The sequence below is a fragment of the Ahaetulla prasina genome, chromosome 2, assembly GCF_028640845.1.
Source record: "Ahaetulla prasina isolate Xishuangbanna chromosome 2, ASM2864084v1, whole genome shotgun sequence".
In the NCBI taxonomy this organism is placed as follows: Eukaryota; Metazoa; Chordata; class Lepidosauria; order Squamata; family Colubridae; genus Ahaetulla; species Ahaetulla prasina.
The window spans coordinates 177,383,368-177,396,582 of NC_080540.1; positions in this window are offsets into that span (position 1 = coordinate 177,383,368).

The window sequence follows — 13,215 nt, forward strand, 5'->3', positions numbered from 1 at the left end:
AAGCAAATGTATACATTGTTTCCATTTGACCTCCTCAAATGGGAACAGCAAACAAATGATGCAAACTCATCTAACAAGTTAGAAGCCATATTCTGAACTTCTGATTACTGCTATTAGTGAATTAGCAGCTAGAACTCTTCAGTTGAATACAGTGCATTGAATAAAAATAGTGGGGAATATACAAAGCACAATAGCTCATGGTATTTATATATCCTTAAGATTTATATTGACTGCTACCTAATATGATTTGATTGCTTATTTGTTCCTTATGACTATCATTAAGTGTTGTACCTTATGATTCTTGATGAATGCATCTTTTCTTTTATGTACACTGAGAGTGTATGAACCAAGACAAATTCCTTGTGTGTCCAATCACACTTGGCCAATAAAGAATTCTATCCTATCCTATCCTATCTACATGACTCAGTTTTCTGGGTCAGAAAATTCTGGGCCATCACAAACAACCATAAGCTAACTCTGTAGCTTGGGAATATAAAGCTAAATTGCGGTTGAATAGACAATTTATGATACAATCTGTGTACCTCAAAGGGCAGAAACCATTAAACAATTTTGCATGATAAAAACACATCAATTACAAATTATACAATGGAATCATGTCTGATTATTATATTATAAATTCATATATCATAAACTTTCTGGCTTTCTAGGCCCTTTTTTATTTTGTATACTATGTGTTGTTTGATGCTCTCACTATTAAAGGATATGATGCTCTTAAATATGTTAGAGTACTGGAGACCTACTATGTGATGCACAGTGCTACATATTTAATACTTCTGGTCTGATGCAAATCTGCTAGGATAAAATGCTGGGTAGTTTGTGGTTTTGAATGTTGTGCTAATTCAGCCACCAGCTTATACTGCAAAGTCAAGCAATTAGGCTAGTAAACAATTATGTTGTGAGTACACACTCTCGAAACATACACTTGCTGTTATGTATTCTATATTCTTTATATTTGCGAGTGGGCAATTAATATTTCCTTTCTCCCAAACTATTCAATTTGTGAAAATAATTTAAGTAAAGGGATATTTAATTTGAAAAGCAAGGGAAAGGTCAAGTTTGCTAACTTGTTTCACAAGATAGCACCTTTTCAAAAACTAGGAACGTGTAATAGTTCATAATCCTTTGTATTATACATGCTTTTTGGTGGTATTAATAGTTCTCTATTTAGAGGAGGGGTCACCAACTGGTGGTCCACAAGAAAATTTTGGTGGTCTGCAGAAAAATTATTTGTATTTTTTTATATTGCACTAAATACTATGTATCTTTTTAAAAAATTCACATTAGTGGTCCACGGGATTTAAAAATATGAATTTTGTGATCCCTGAGGTCCAAAAGGTTGGTGACCCCTGACTTAGAAGGATTTGTATGAAAAAGAACATTTGTTAATTACAAAAAAAGCATACAAGATCAAAAACTGGAAATTTCAATTAAAACTCTAGATTTGTGCCCTGATCCCAGACAAGTTTACAGAAAGTAAACGTATTTTCGGCTTCTGGAAAACTTTAAAATGCATTCCCCGCGACACACTACAACCCGTCTACTTCAGTAAGGCTGCTTTTCTCTCTAGGGGGAGAGTCATCACCACTCCCTCACCTCGCTCAAATTTTGCACGACAGAGCACAAATACGGTTTCACTAAAATCTGTTGCAGAAATTAATGTTAAAGGTAGAGTCTCATTGGATAACGAAACTGTCAGTCATTTGCCTAAGTCCGCGAACCGTTAGAAAAAAAACCGCGAGGCAGGAGAGAGGTGGGATAACAGTTTTTCCAACCGATAACTGAAAGGTGGGACCTATTGGTGGAACCCTTTAAGGGTTCAGCCAAACAGAAAGCAGGAGGGGCGGGATTTCAGAATCTGTAATGATTTCTTAGCCTATCAGATGAGAAAACGATCAGTCTGTTAAAAAAAAAAATCCTGCCCAATTAGAGCTGCCCCGAGTGTCGTAGACCAATCAAAGTCTCGCTTCTCACTCTATATGTCGTATAACGGACAGCAGAGTGTCTTGTTTAGGCGCGCGAGGAATTTCAAACCTGCGGGGAGGGGAAAAGGAGCGGGGCTTATAAAGAGTAGGGGGCGGGGTCGAATGAAAGTGAACCGCATATTTTATTGGCGGCGGCTGGTGGGACTAGTCGCCGGACGCCAAAGGCGCGAACGCGCCTGACCCGTAGACTTTGGAGGAGGAGGAGAAAGAGGAAGAAGCAGCAGCTCTGTGGCTTAAACATTCCCGAGTGGACGGTTGCTCTTGTTTGTGCCGAAAAAAACAATTGAGCCCAGATAGTTTTTCGGGAATTCCCTTCCCGCTCAATGGGCTGTTACTATTGGCGAAGGCGAACCCCGCCCCTTTTCTGAAAAGAAAGGTGAGAGAAGTTTTGGCGTGGCTGTGCTGCTGGGTGGGGCGGGTTGGCGGGAGCGGGAAAGACCGTCCATTCGGGTTGACGGGAACCGCCTTCCTCAATCAATCAATCAAGTTACTCATAATTGTCAGCGTGTATCTGGAGGGCGTTAGGCGGGATGGAGGGTGCGGGGAAGTTGAATCAGGCACGTGTAGCCTTGCAAAAGCAAAAAACATCCCTCCCCGAAATCCTGTACAACTTGAAAGGACCTTGGCTTGAATGAAGAATTCTGTGACGGAGTTACGGTGCATTGGGTTATAGTTTGGGATTTGCAACGTTTTAGAGTTTTGTTCAAGCGAGTCTTCTGTTTTGCGTTCCGGTGAAATGAGAGGACTGTGTGCACCTTTTAAAACCAGCGAGCAAATTCTGCTGTGTGAAAGCCCACTATATTAACAGTGGGGAAAAGAGGTCTTGGGAGCTTCACCACTGGAAGCTTTCAAGAAGAGACTGGACTGCCATCTGTCAGAAATAGCGTAGGGGGTTGGACTAGATGACCTACAAGGTCCCTTCCAACTCTGTTATTCTGGAGTCACTCTAGTCCAACCCACCCCCCCACTCCTCCCTTATTGCAGAAATCTGCACTCCAGCATCCTGGGACAGTGTGAATGCTTCTCTTAGTTATGTTATAGGGAATGTGAGACAGCATTCATTGGTATCATATAATGGTGCAACCATTGTTGATTGTTCAAACTTACTAAGACTTCATTATTTTAACAACTATGGCTTATCACATGTTTTTGGTGAAATGAGTATATGGAAGGTTCAAGCAGAAGATACATGATGCCTCCAGTGCAGGCTGTTCTGGCTTCAGCTATTTTTTTGTATTTGTTATCATGAAATGCTGTTATACCGAGTTTGCCAGTTACTGTCCTGTTCCAGTTGTTCTACTACTGTTATGGTCTGTTTGCTTCAGATATTCAGTTCTTGATTATAGTAGGTTTCCCTACATAGCAAGCGTAGGTCATGGTTATGTTAGCTCAGATTATTTTCAGCCCCAAGCGCACGCACACACCCCACTGTCCATAATTAGCTTTTGGGAAAAGTTTAGGTTGACATCATGCTAGCTAGGAATTATCCGTTGGGAGGAAATGCTGTGTATTGGCTGTGTATTTTCACATCTGAGACCATTTCCTGACATTTGAATTGCTACAGTCTGTAGTTCTACCATCTAAATGATAGGCCTTTGCCTACTTAACACTGTGTTGCACTTAGTCTGCAGATAGAATACATTTGTTCTTTTTCCGGTGGACTGCCTGGAAAAGGAAGTGATACCCATTTGCCTCTGAAAGCAGAAATCCTTTTAGACATTCTAAAAATGAAGCAATATTGTAACTTATTTCTCTATGGCTAGTTCTAACAGTTTGGCAATACAGTTGCTCTTCAGGAGGCCATGAATTGTAGAAGATTTTGGCCTTCCCCTTCTTTAATAAGGAGCTCCTCACCCATTTCTGAGGTGGCAGAAGTACCGTAACAAGCTACTTGTTCCCAGTGACAATTTCTTAGGCTTCTTCAGGAGATGCTAAAACTAGACGCAGGATTAGGAAGTGGGTTTTTGTTGTTAGGAAAAGCTAATGAAGTTGTTCCCAAGGAATTGCAGCAATTGCTATCTATCACAGGCAAGCTGTGTTTACAGATAATCTCAATTTATGACCACAGTTGGGACCAGAATTTCCTTTGCTATGCAAGGTGGCTCTTAACTGAGTCATGCCCAATTTCATGAGTTTTTGCTACAGTTATTAACTAAATCACTGCAGCTAAGATAATTAGGCAAATCCAGCTATCCCTATTGACTTTGCTTGTTGGAAGCCAGCTGAGAAGGTTGCAAATGGTAGTCACATAACTCTGAGTTCATAAATACATGCCTGTTGCCAAGTGCTTGAATTTTGAGTATGTGATCATGGGGATAGATACCATAACTATGAGGGTGCTACAACTGTCATAAGTGTTAGGACTTGGTTGTAATTCACTGTTTTCAGTGCCATTGTAATTTTGAACAGTCACTAAATGAGTAATTGTAGATCAAGGACAACCAGTATGGTGAAATCAAGGCTCAGATTCTTGCACCTTTTTTTCTGCACTGCAGCCAACCTGAACATTTTCGTTTGGGGGACTGGAGAAGCAATTTATACCTGCTGCTTGTTGTGGTAGGGGAATAATCTGGATTCAGACTGTTTATTTTTGACCTTGTCATAATTAATTTTTACACAATACTGTTGTGTCTATTGTGTCTGATTTGACTTGCTGCTTACTGGTGTCCAGGTTTTGCATGTGCAGAGCATGTTAAACAAAGTTATTGGTTTTTATTGTCCTCACATGTGCTGTACATCACTGGCTGGTAGTAAACATTCTCCAATCAGGACAGGAATTGAGTTTGTGCGGGAGATTCTTTGATAGCTGATTAGTGGGCTGTGGAGAGCTGCCGAGTGCAATAGTGCCAGCCACAATGCCTGGATCTTTCTGTGGGAGAAAAAAGCATGGCAGCAGAAAAGCTGTTGAGCATACCATGTTAGATGCAAGCAGAGAAAGGTCACAGGTTCTCTGTTCCGGAGCCTTCATCTCTGGCTCTTGGCACACTTACCACTTGCTTCAGTTCCTATCCCTGGATAATTTAGTTCCTTCTATATTCTTGGAGCTAATTGGTTCAAGTTGGGAGGGGGGGGCAGAGGTGCAGCAAAGTTTTGCCTTAATCTGCTTGCTTTTTCAACTTGGTCAATGTCCTATGTATATTTATCCTTTTGTCCTACTGTATGTACTTTTAAGAGTTGCATTCCTAGACAGAAAAACAAACTAATGGACTGATCCTTTTTCCACCTGGTAATGTGTTTGCTATTCATTTATTTAACTTAGGCTAATTCTTTATTATATGTTATTTATGCAATTGTTTGGACTAATACAGCTTAGTTGCTGCTACTATCTTTTCCCCCCTAAGTCTGTGATCTCTCTCTCTCTCCCTCTCTCTCTCTCTCTCTCTCTCTCTCTCTCTCTCTCTCTCTCTCCCTCTCTCTCTCTCTGTGTGTGTGTGTGTGTAAAATCTTTTGTGTGTTAAGATAAACAAGAAACTTTCCATTATAGGTTAAAGTTAAGCCTTAAATTTAAGTCATAAATTTATGTCTAATTTATGTATGCTGTGCATTAATTACTTAGGCTTGAGCATATTTTTGTGTAGGTCAAAACCAAATGCACTTACTATATGTGTAACATCATTTTTAATTCTCATTAAGTCAATAATTGTTAGAAGTTTAGAAATCAAAAAGCCTGAATTAAGCAGTAGAATAAACACTAAACAGAGAAATCAGATCCAAGAAATGCTGTGGATATAATTTACTTGGACTTCAGTAAGGCATTTGATAAAGTAGACCACAACCTACTATTTGATAAGATAGAAAAATGTGGGATAGACAGCATCACCACCAGATGGATTTGTTACTGGCTGACCAATTGCACTCATTGTTTAGTCGTCAATGGAACTGCATCTACATGGAGGGAAGTATGCAGTGGGGTACCCAAAGCTCTGTCTTTTAGGCCCAGTACTCTTCAATATCTTCAACAATGATTTAGACGAGGAGATAGAAGGGGGAACTCATCAAATTTGCAGAAAACATCAAGCTGGCAGGAATAGCCAATACTTCAAAAGATAGGCTTAAGATCCAGATGAATCTTAACAGACTTGAATACTATCTAACGAAATGAAATCCAATGGTGAGAAAAGTAAGGTTTTACATTTAGGCAAGAAATCCAAATGTACAGGTACAGATTAGATGAAACTTGGCTCAATAGCAATAATTGCAAGAGGTATCTTGAAGTCCTAGTGGACAATCACTTAAATATGAATCAGCAGTGTGCAGCAACTGTCAAAAAAACCAACACAATCCTTGCCTGCATTAACAGAAGGATAGAATCAAGATCATGTGAAGTATCAGAACAGCTTTATAATACCTTGGTAAGACCATACTTGGAATATTGCATCCAATTATGGTTGCCATGATATAAAAAAGATGTTGAGAGTCTAGAAAGAGTGCAGAGAAGAGCAACAAAGAAGATTAGGGGACTGGAGGCTAAAACATGAATGGTTTCAGGAATTGGATATGTCTAGTTTAATTAAAAGAAAGTCTAGGAGTGACATGATAGCAGTGTTCCAATATTCGAGGGGCTGCCACAAGGAAGAGGGGGTCAATCTATTCTCCAAAGTGCCTGAAAGCAGGACAAGGAGCAATGGATGGAAACTAATCAAGCAGAGAACCAACCTAGAACGGAGAAGAAATTTCCTGCAGAACAGTTAATCAGTGGAACAACCTGCCTCCAGAAGTTGTGAATGGAGGTTTTGAAGTGATTGGACAACCATTTTCTGAAATGGTACAGATTTTCTGCTTGACCAGGGGATTGTACTTGAAGACCTCTTAGGTCCTTTCCAACTCTGTTATTCTGTTAAATACAAACAAAAACTCAATACTTAGGATTGAGCATTTTAAGTGAAGTGGTTTTTGATTTATCAAAGCATTGAAATGTTTACTATAGTACAGGTAGTTTAGTCCTACAACCGCAATTAAACCAAAAATTTCTGTTGCTTAAGATAGTAAATAGGTCTTGCCCCATTTTATGACCCTTTTTGTCTCAATTGTTAAGTGAATCACTGCCATTACGGGAATCTGGCTTTCTCCATTAACTTTGCTTGTCAGAAGCCAGCTGGGAAGGTTACAAATGGTGACCACATGACCCCAGGACAATTCAACTATCATAAGTTGCCAAGTGTGTAGATTTTAATCATGTGACCATGGGGATGCTGTAGTGATCATAAGTGTGAAAACTGGTCATAAGTCATTTTGTTCATTGCTGTTGTAACTTCGAATAGTCACTAAATGAATGATTTTAAGTGGAAGACTACCTGTAATTGAACAACTTAGTAATTATCTGTTAATAGATAATGAACGTATTTGTTTTAAATAAAATAAAGGATTACAATAAGACTAAAAATAAAACAAAAACAGAGTATTCTTTTATTTAAGAGGAAAATGAATATGTATTTCTATCTGTATATGATGCATTGTAAAAAAAAAACCTAACTGAAAAAGAAGAGAAACAAAAAAGCAATAATATTATGAGACCAGTAAAGAAACTTGTGCAGATTAGAAAAAGTTAAGTCGGTGAACATGACATTTCTCTTTCAGGAAGTATATTTCCTCTTCCTTTAACCCTTGCAGCAGCCTTGTGAGAGACGTTAACTTGAGTGTGTGTGATCAAAACAAAGTTCCCTTGAAATATTTGAACTTGGCTACCTAGTCTTAATGTGAAATGCATCCATTAAACTTAAAGCAATGACTTTTATAGATTTTAAATCTCATCAAGCACATTAAGAAATAACTCCATTTTTGCCTACTTCTGCTTTTGTGCCTGCAGTTTTAAGTTTGATGAGGAAGAAGAAGAGAAGCTTTGTGTGCCGCTAAGTTTGTGCTGACTGCTGTAGGGCTAGTAGAAAATTTTTTCTTTGCTAACATAAGAAAAAAATCTGCAGTGTTCATGGAATATCTGAATTAAGAATTTGTGAGTAGTCAGCTGAGACAACATACTGACTTAAAATTACCTACCATATTTTTGCATATTTTCCATCTCTAGACAATGGATGCTGATCCCATGTCTTTCATTGCTTCTTTAATTCATGATTCTTTGCTTCTCAATGCTTTATTGAATTCAAAGCTGCACTAATTAGATCACAGTGTGTTCTACAAATCAGGTTTCTAAGATACGGTGTTATAAAACTTGAAAATAATTAACTCTTAACATCCCTGAAAGTTCAAATGACAAGCATTGTACTACGATTAGTATTGTTGTCTAGTTGCAGTGTCTTAGGATGCTCCACAGAATAGAAGTGCTCAGAGAAACTTTCTCAATGAATATGCAATATCTTATTTTTCCAGAAGTCCTTCAGGGATAGAAGCAGTGTAGGATACATTTTAACTAGCATTGTGTATCTTTTAAGGCCAATCTTGTCTGTCGTTTAATCTGGCTCCTTTTTGCCATTAATTCTTAACATTTGAAAGTCCTGGAGGAACAAATGGTGTTAGTATAAGTTAAAGTTCATGCTGTATTTATCTCAGATGTAGGTGTAGCCATGAGCACAACTTGGCCTAGCAGCTATTGCTGTATTATTTTTTTAAAAAAATTCATTCATTCATTCAAAATTCATTTGTTTATCTTATATGCCACCTCTCTCACAGAAACATGACTCTTGGCTGCATACAATAAAACCATTAAAGACAGTAATTACAAAAACACACAATTAAAAGTTTATTATAAAAAGGAAGGGATAGGGAGCCAAGGACTCTACTTAACATTTATTGAAATGGCGAAGTACTTCAAAATGGTAGGCTTGCATCATACAGTGAATAAGAGTGGATAAAGGACTAAAATAGGACTATTTTTGGACATGTTACAGATTTTCCCCCAACTACTGCTCTCTTGGTCACAAATCATGGCAATAATAGTTCTTACCACTGGATTGCAAGTTGCCCTCCTTGGGCTATATATTAAGTGAATTAGTCTTACATGGAAAACTGGTCACTTAGCTCTAAGATTGACTAAGTTAGAACTATAAACACTATAAATCTGGTTTGGGCTGTATAGGGATCATATGCTTGAAATTAAAGGGAATTGTTTATGCTGACCACTGGCTATCTCTATCCTTCATTCTATCTAACTTGTATTCATTATCTCCAATCTCCTACCACATTTTCATTTATCATTAGGGTATAGCATGTCAGAAACTCTCATGGACCAGGATTCTACAAAGCTGCAAGCAGAGGTGGAGCGACTAGCAGCTGAGCTGCAGGAGGCAATCCAAGAGAATGTCCAGGCAGCCCAGTATGGGCTAGCTGTGCTGGAGGAGAATGAGGAGCTCAAGCAGCGCTGTGGAGATCTGGAAGGTCAACTAGAGGTCCTACGTGTAGAATTGGCCTGCATGAAGGTGGTAACCAATACCTTGAAGCGCACCCGGAAAACAACAGGTAGCCAGTGCAGTCTGCGCAGGATAGGTGTTATGTGTGTCAGGCCTGGAAACCATATTGAACTTTCGGTTTCCAGACGCTGCCACATTTTTATCTTAAGGGGAGAAGGGGGGGGTTGAGGGGCAGGGTAACATTCTTCCGGTGGTCAAGGTCGGATAGCGTTCACGTCTGCACGAGGAGTGGCAAGAAGTTACTCGAATGAACTGGAAGGACGTGGGACCGTGTGATCATCAGAGGGGTCAGGGGGGTGGGACTACTGGGGTTTGTATAACTGGGGAAACGAATCCGGAACTTCAGTTTTGGGAATAATGTCAAGGTTCCAGAAATACCTCTTCTGCGTAAAAAAAGACTCGGAGGCATCCGTTCCTTTTCTCAAAGTCCTTTACTAGCATGAGGAGACTGGCACACGATGAGTGCAATTCCCAAAACTGAAGTTCCGGATTCGCTTCCCAGTTATACAAACCCCAGTAGTCCCACCCCTGACCCTCTGATGATCACACGTCCCACGTCCTTCCAGTTCATTCGAGTAACTGCCACACTGCAGACGTGAACGCTTATCCGACCTGACCACCGGAAGAATGTTACCCTGCCCTCAACCCCTTCTCCTTAAGATAAAATGGCAGCGCCTGAAACAAGTAGCCAGTGGTTTCCAGGCCTGACAATGTGGGAGCTCCGAGACGCTCCCTCGATAACCCGCGCAGCCGCGTTCTGAACTAGCTGAAGTCTCCGGGTGCTCTTCAAGGGGAGCCCCATGTAGAGAGCATTGCAGTAGTCCAGGCGAGAGGTAACGAGAGCATGAGTGACTGTGCATAAGGCATCCCGGTCCAGGAAGGGACGCAACTGGCGGATCAGGCGAACCTGATAAAATGCTCTCCTGGAGACGGTTGCCAAATGGTCTTCAAAGGACAACCGACCATCCAGGAGCACGCCCAAGTTGCGTACCTTCTCCATCGGGGCCAATGATTCACCCCCGACAGACAGCCGCATCTGCAGCTGACTGTACCGAGGTGCCGGCATCCACAGCCACTCCGTCTTGGAGGGATTAAGTTTGAGCCTGTTCCTCCCCATCCAGACCCGTACGGGTTCCAGACACCGGGGCAGCACTTCGACACCTTCACTGGGGTGGCCCGGCGTGGAAAAGTACAGCTGGGTGTCATCAGCGTACAGTTGATATCTCACCCCAAAGCCACTGATGATCTCACCCAGCGGCTTCATATAGATGTTGAACAGGAGGGGTGAGAGAATCGACCCCGCGGCACCCCACACATGAGGCACCTTGAGTCGATCTCTGCCCCCTGTCAACACCGTCTGCGTCCGATCAGAGAGGTAAGAGGAGAACCACCGATAAACGGTGCCTCCCACTCCCAACCCCTCCAACCGGCGCAGCAGGATACCATGGTCGATGGTATCAAAAGCCGCTGAGAGGTCTAATAGGACCAGGGCCTCTCCCTGGCCCTCCAGAGATCATCCACCAGTGCGACCAAAGCTGTCTCCGTACTGTATCCGGGCCGGAAGCCGGACTGGAACGGGTCTAGATAGACAGCTTCATCCAGGTACTGGGGTAGCTGACACGCCACCACACTCTCTACAACCTTCGCCGTAAAGCGAAGATTGGAGACTGGCCGGTAGTTCCCTAAAACAGCTGGGTCCAGGGAAGGCTTCTTGAGGAGGGGTCTCACCACCGCCTCTTTCAAGGCCGCGGGAAAGACCCCCTCCCGCAAAGAAGCATTTGTAATCCCCTGGAGCCAGCCTCGTGTCACCTCCTGAGTAGCCAGTACTAACCAGGAGGGGCACGGATCCAGTAAACATGTGGTGGCGTTCAGCCTACCCAGCAACCTGTCCATGTCCTCGGAAGTCACAGGATCAAAGTCATCCCAAACCACCTCAACAAGACGGGCCTCAGAACCCTCGCCTGATCTACCCAATTTTGATCCAATCCGTCCCAAGCTGAACGATTTTGTCGATAGATAATCAAGAACTCCTCGGCACGCCTTGTAGGGGTCCTCCCGCCTCCTGTTGAAGGAGCGAGCGGTCACCCAAACAGGGCGGCCGGGCGGTTATCTGCCGGCGCAATGAGGGAGGAACGAGGAACGTCAAGAACCCTCATTGCCACTAGGTAGGTCCTACTATAGGACCTAACTAGTGTCCGTCAGCCTCAGAGCGGCTGGATCTCCAGGCACTCTCTAGGCGTCTTCTCCGGCGCTTCATCTCCCTCAGCTCCTCGGAGAACCAAGGAGCTGGTTGAGACCGACGCCGGGTCAGAGGCCGCAAAGGCACGACACGGTCCAAAGCTCCAGCCGCGGCCCGTTCCCAGGCCGCAACTAGCTCTTCAGTCGAGTCGTGGGCCAGGTGTTTGGGAAACGGCCCAAGCTCCGTCAGGAACCTCTCCGGGTCCATCAGGCGCCTGGGACGGAACCAACGCATTGGTTCCGTCTCCCTGCGGTGGTGGGTAGCGGTCAGAAAGTCTAGACGAAGGAGAAAATGATCTGACCATGACAAAGGTTCAACAACTAAATCATTTAAAACCAGATCATTAGACCACTGGCCAGAGATAAAAATCAGGTCTAGGGTACCTCCCCCGACGTGGGTAGGGCCGTCAATTAACTGAATCAGGTCCATGGCCGTCATGGAAGCCATGAACTCCTGAGCTGCCGAGGATGCTACGCCGGCTGATGGCAAATTGAAATCCCCCATGACCAACAGTCTGGGGGTTTCAACTGCCAACCCGGCCAGCAACTCCAACAGCTCAGGCAGGGCTGTAGTCACGCAGCAAGGAGCCAGGTACGTGATCAACAAGCCCACCTGAGTTCTACGACCCCACTTCACGAAGAGGGATTCACACCCAGCTATCTGAGGCACAGTGGTTTCCCTCGGCTCAAGACTCTCCTTAATGATAACCGCCACCCCTCCACCCCTACCCTGGGCCCTCGGCTGATGGAATGCTCGGAAACCTGGTGGGCACATCTCCACTAGGGGAACCCCCCCTTCGGTGCCCAGCCAGGTCTCCGTAATGCCCATAACGTCCGCGGTCCCTTCCTGAATAAGATCTGAAATCAGGGGGGCTTTATTAACCGCGGACCTGGCATTACATAGCATCAGCCGGAGGCCCAGGTCCCGATTACCCTGGCCACAAATAACAAATAGTGTTAGTATAAGTTAAAGTTCATGCTGTATTTATCTCAGATGTAGGTGTAGCCATGAGCACAACTTGGCCTAGCAGGTATTGCTGTATTATTTTTTTTAAAAAATATTTCATTTGTTTATCTTATATGCCACCTCTCTCACAGAAACATGACTCTTGGCTGCATACAATAAAACCATTAAAGACAGTAATTACAAAAACACACAATTAAAAGTTTATTATAAAAAGGAAGGGATAGGGAGCCAAGGACTCTACTTAACATTTATTGAAATGGCGAAGTACTTCAAAATGGGAGGCTTGCATCATACAGTGAATAAGAGTGGATAAAGGACTAAAATAGGACTATTTTTGGACATGTTACAGATTTTCCCCCAACTACTGCTCTCTTGGTCACAAATCATGGCAATAATAGTTCTTACCACTGGATTGCAAGTTGCCCTCCTTGGGCTATATAATAAGTGAATTAGTCTTACATGGAAAACTGGTCACTTAGCTCTAAGATTGACTAGGTTAGAACTATAAACACTATAAATCTGGTTTGGGCTGTATAGGGATCATATGCCTGAAATTAAAGGGAATTGTTTATGCTGACCACTGGCTATCTCTATCCTTCATTCTATCTAACTTGTATTCATTATTTCCAATCTCCTACCACATTTT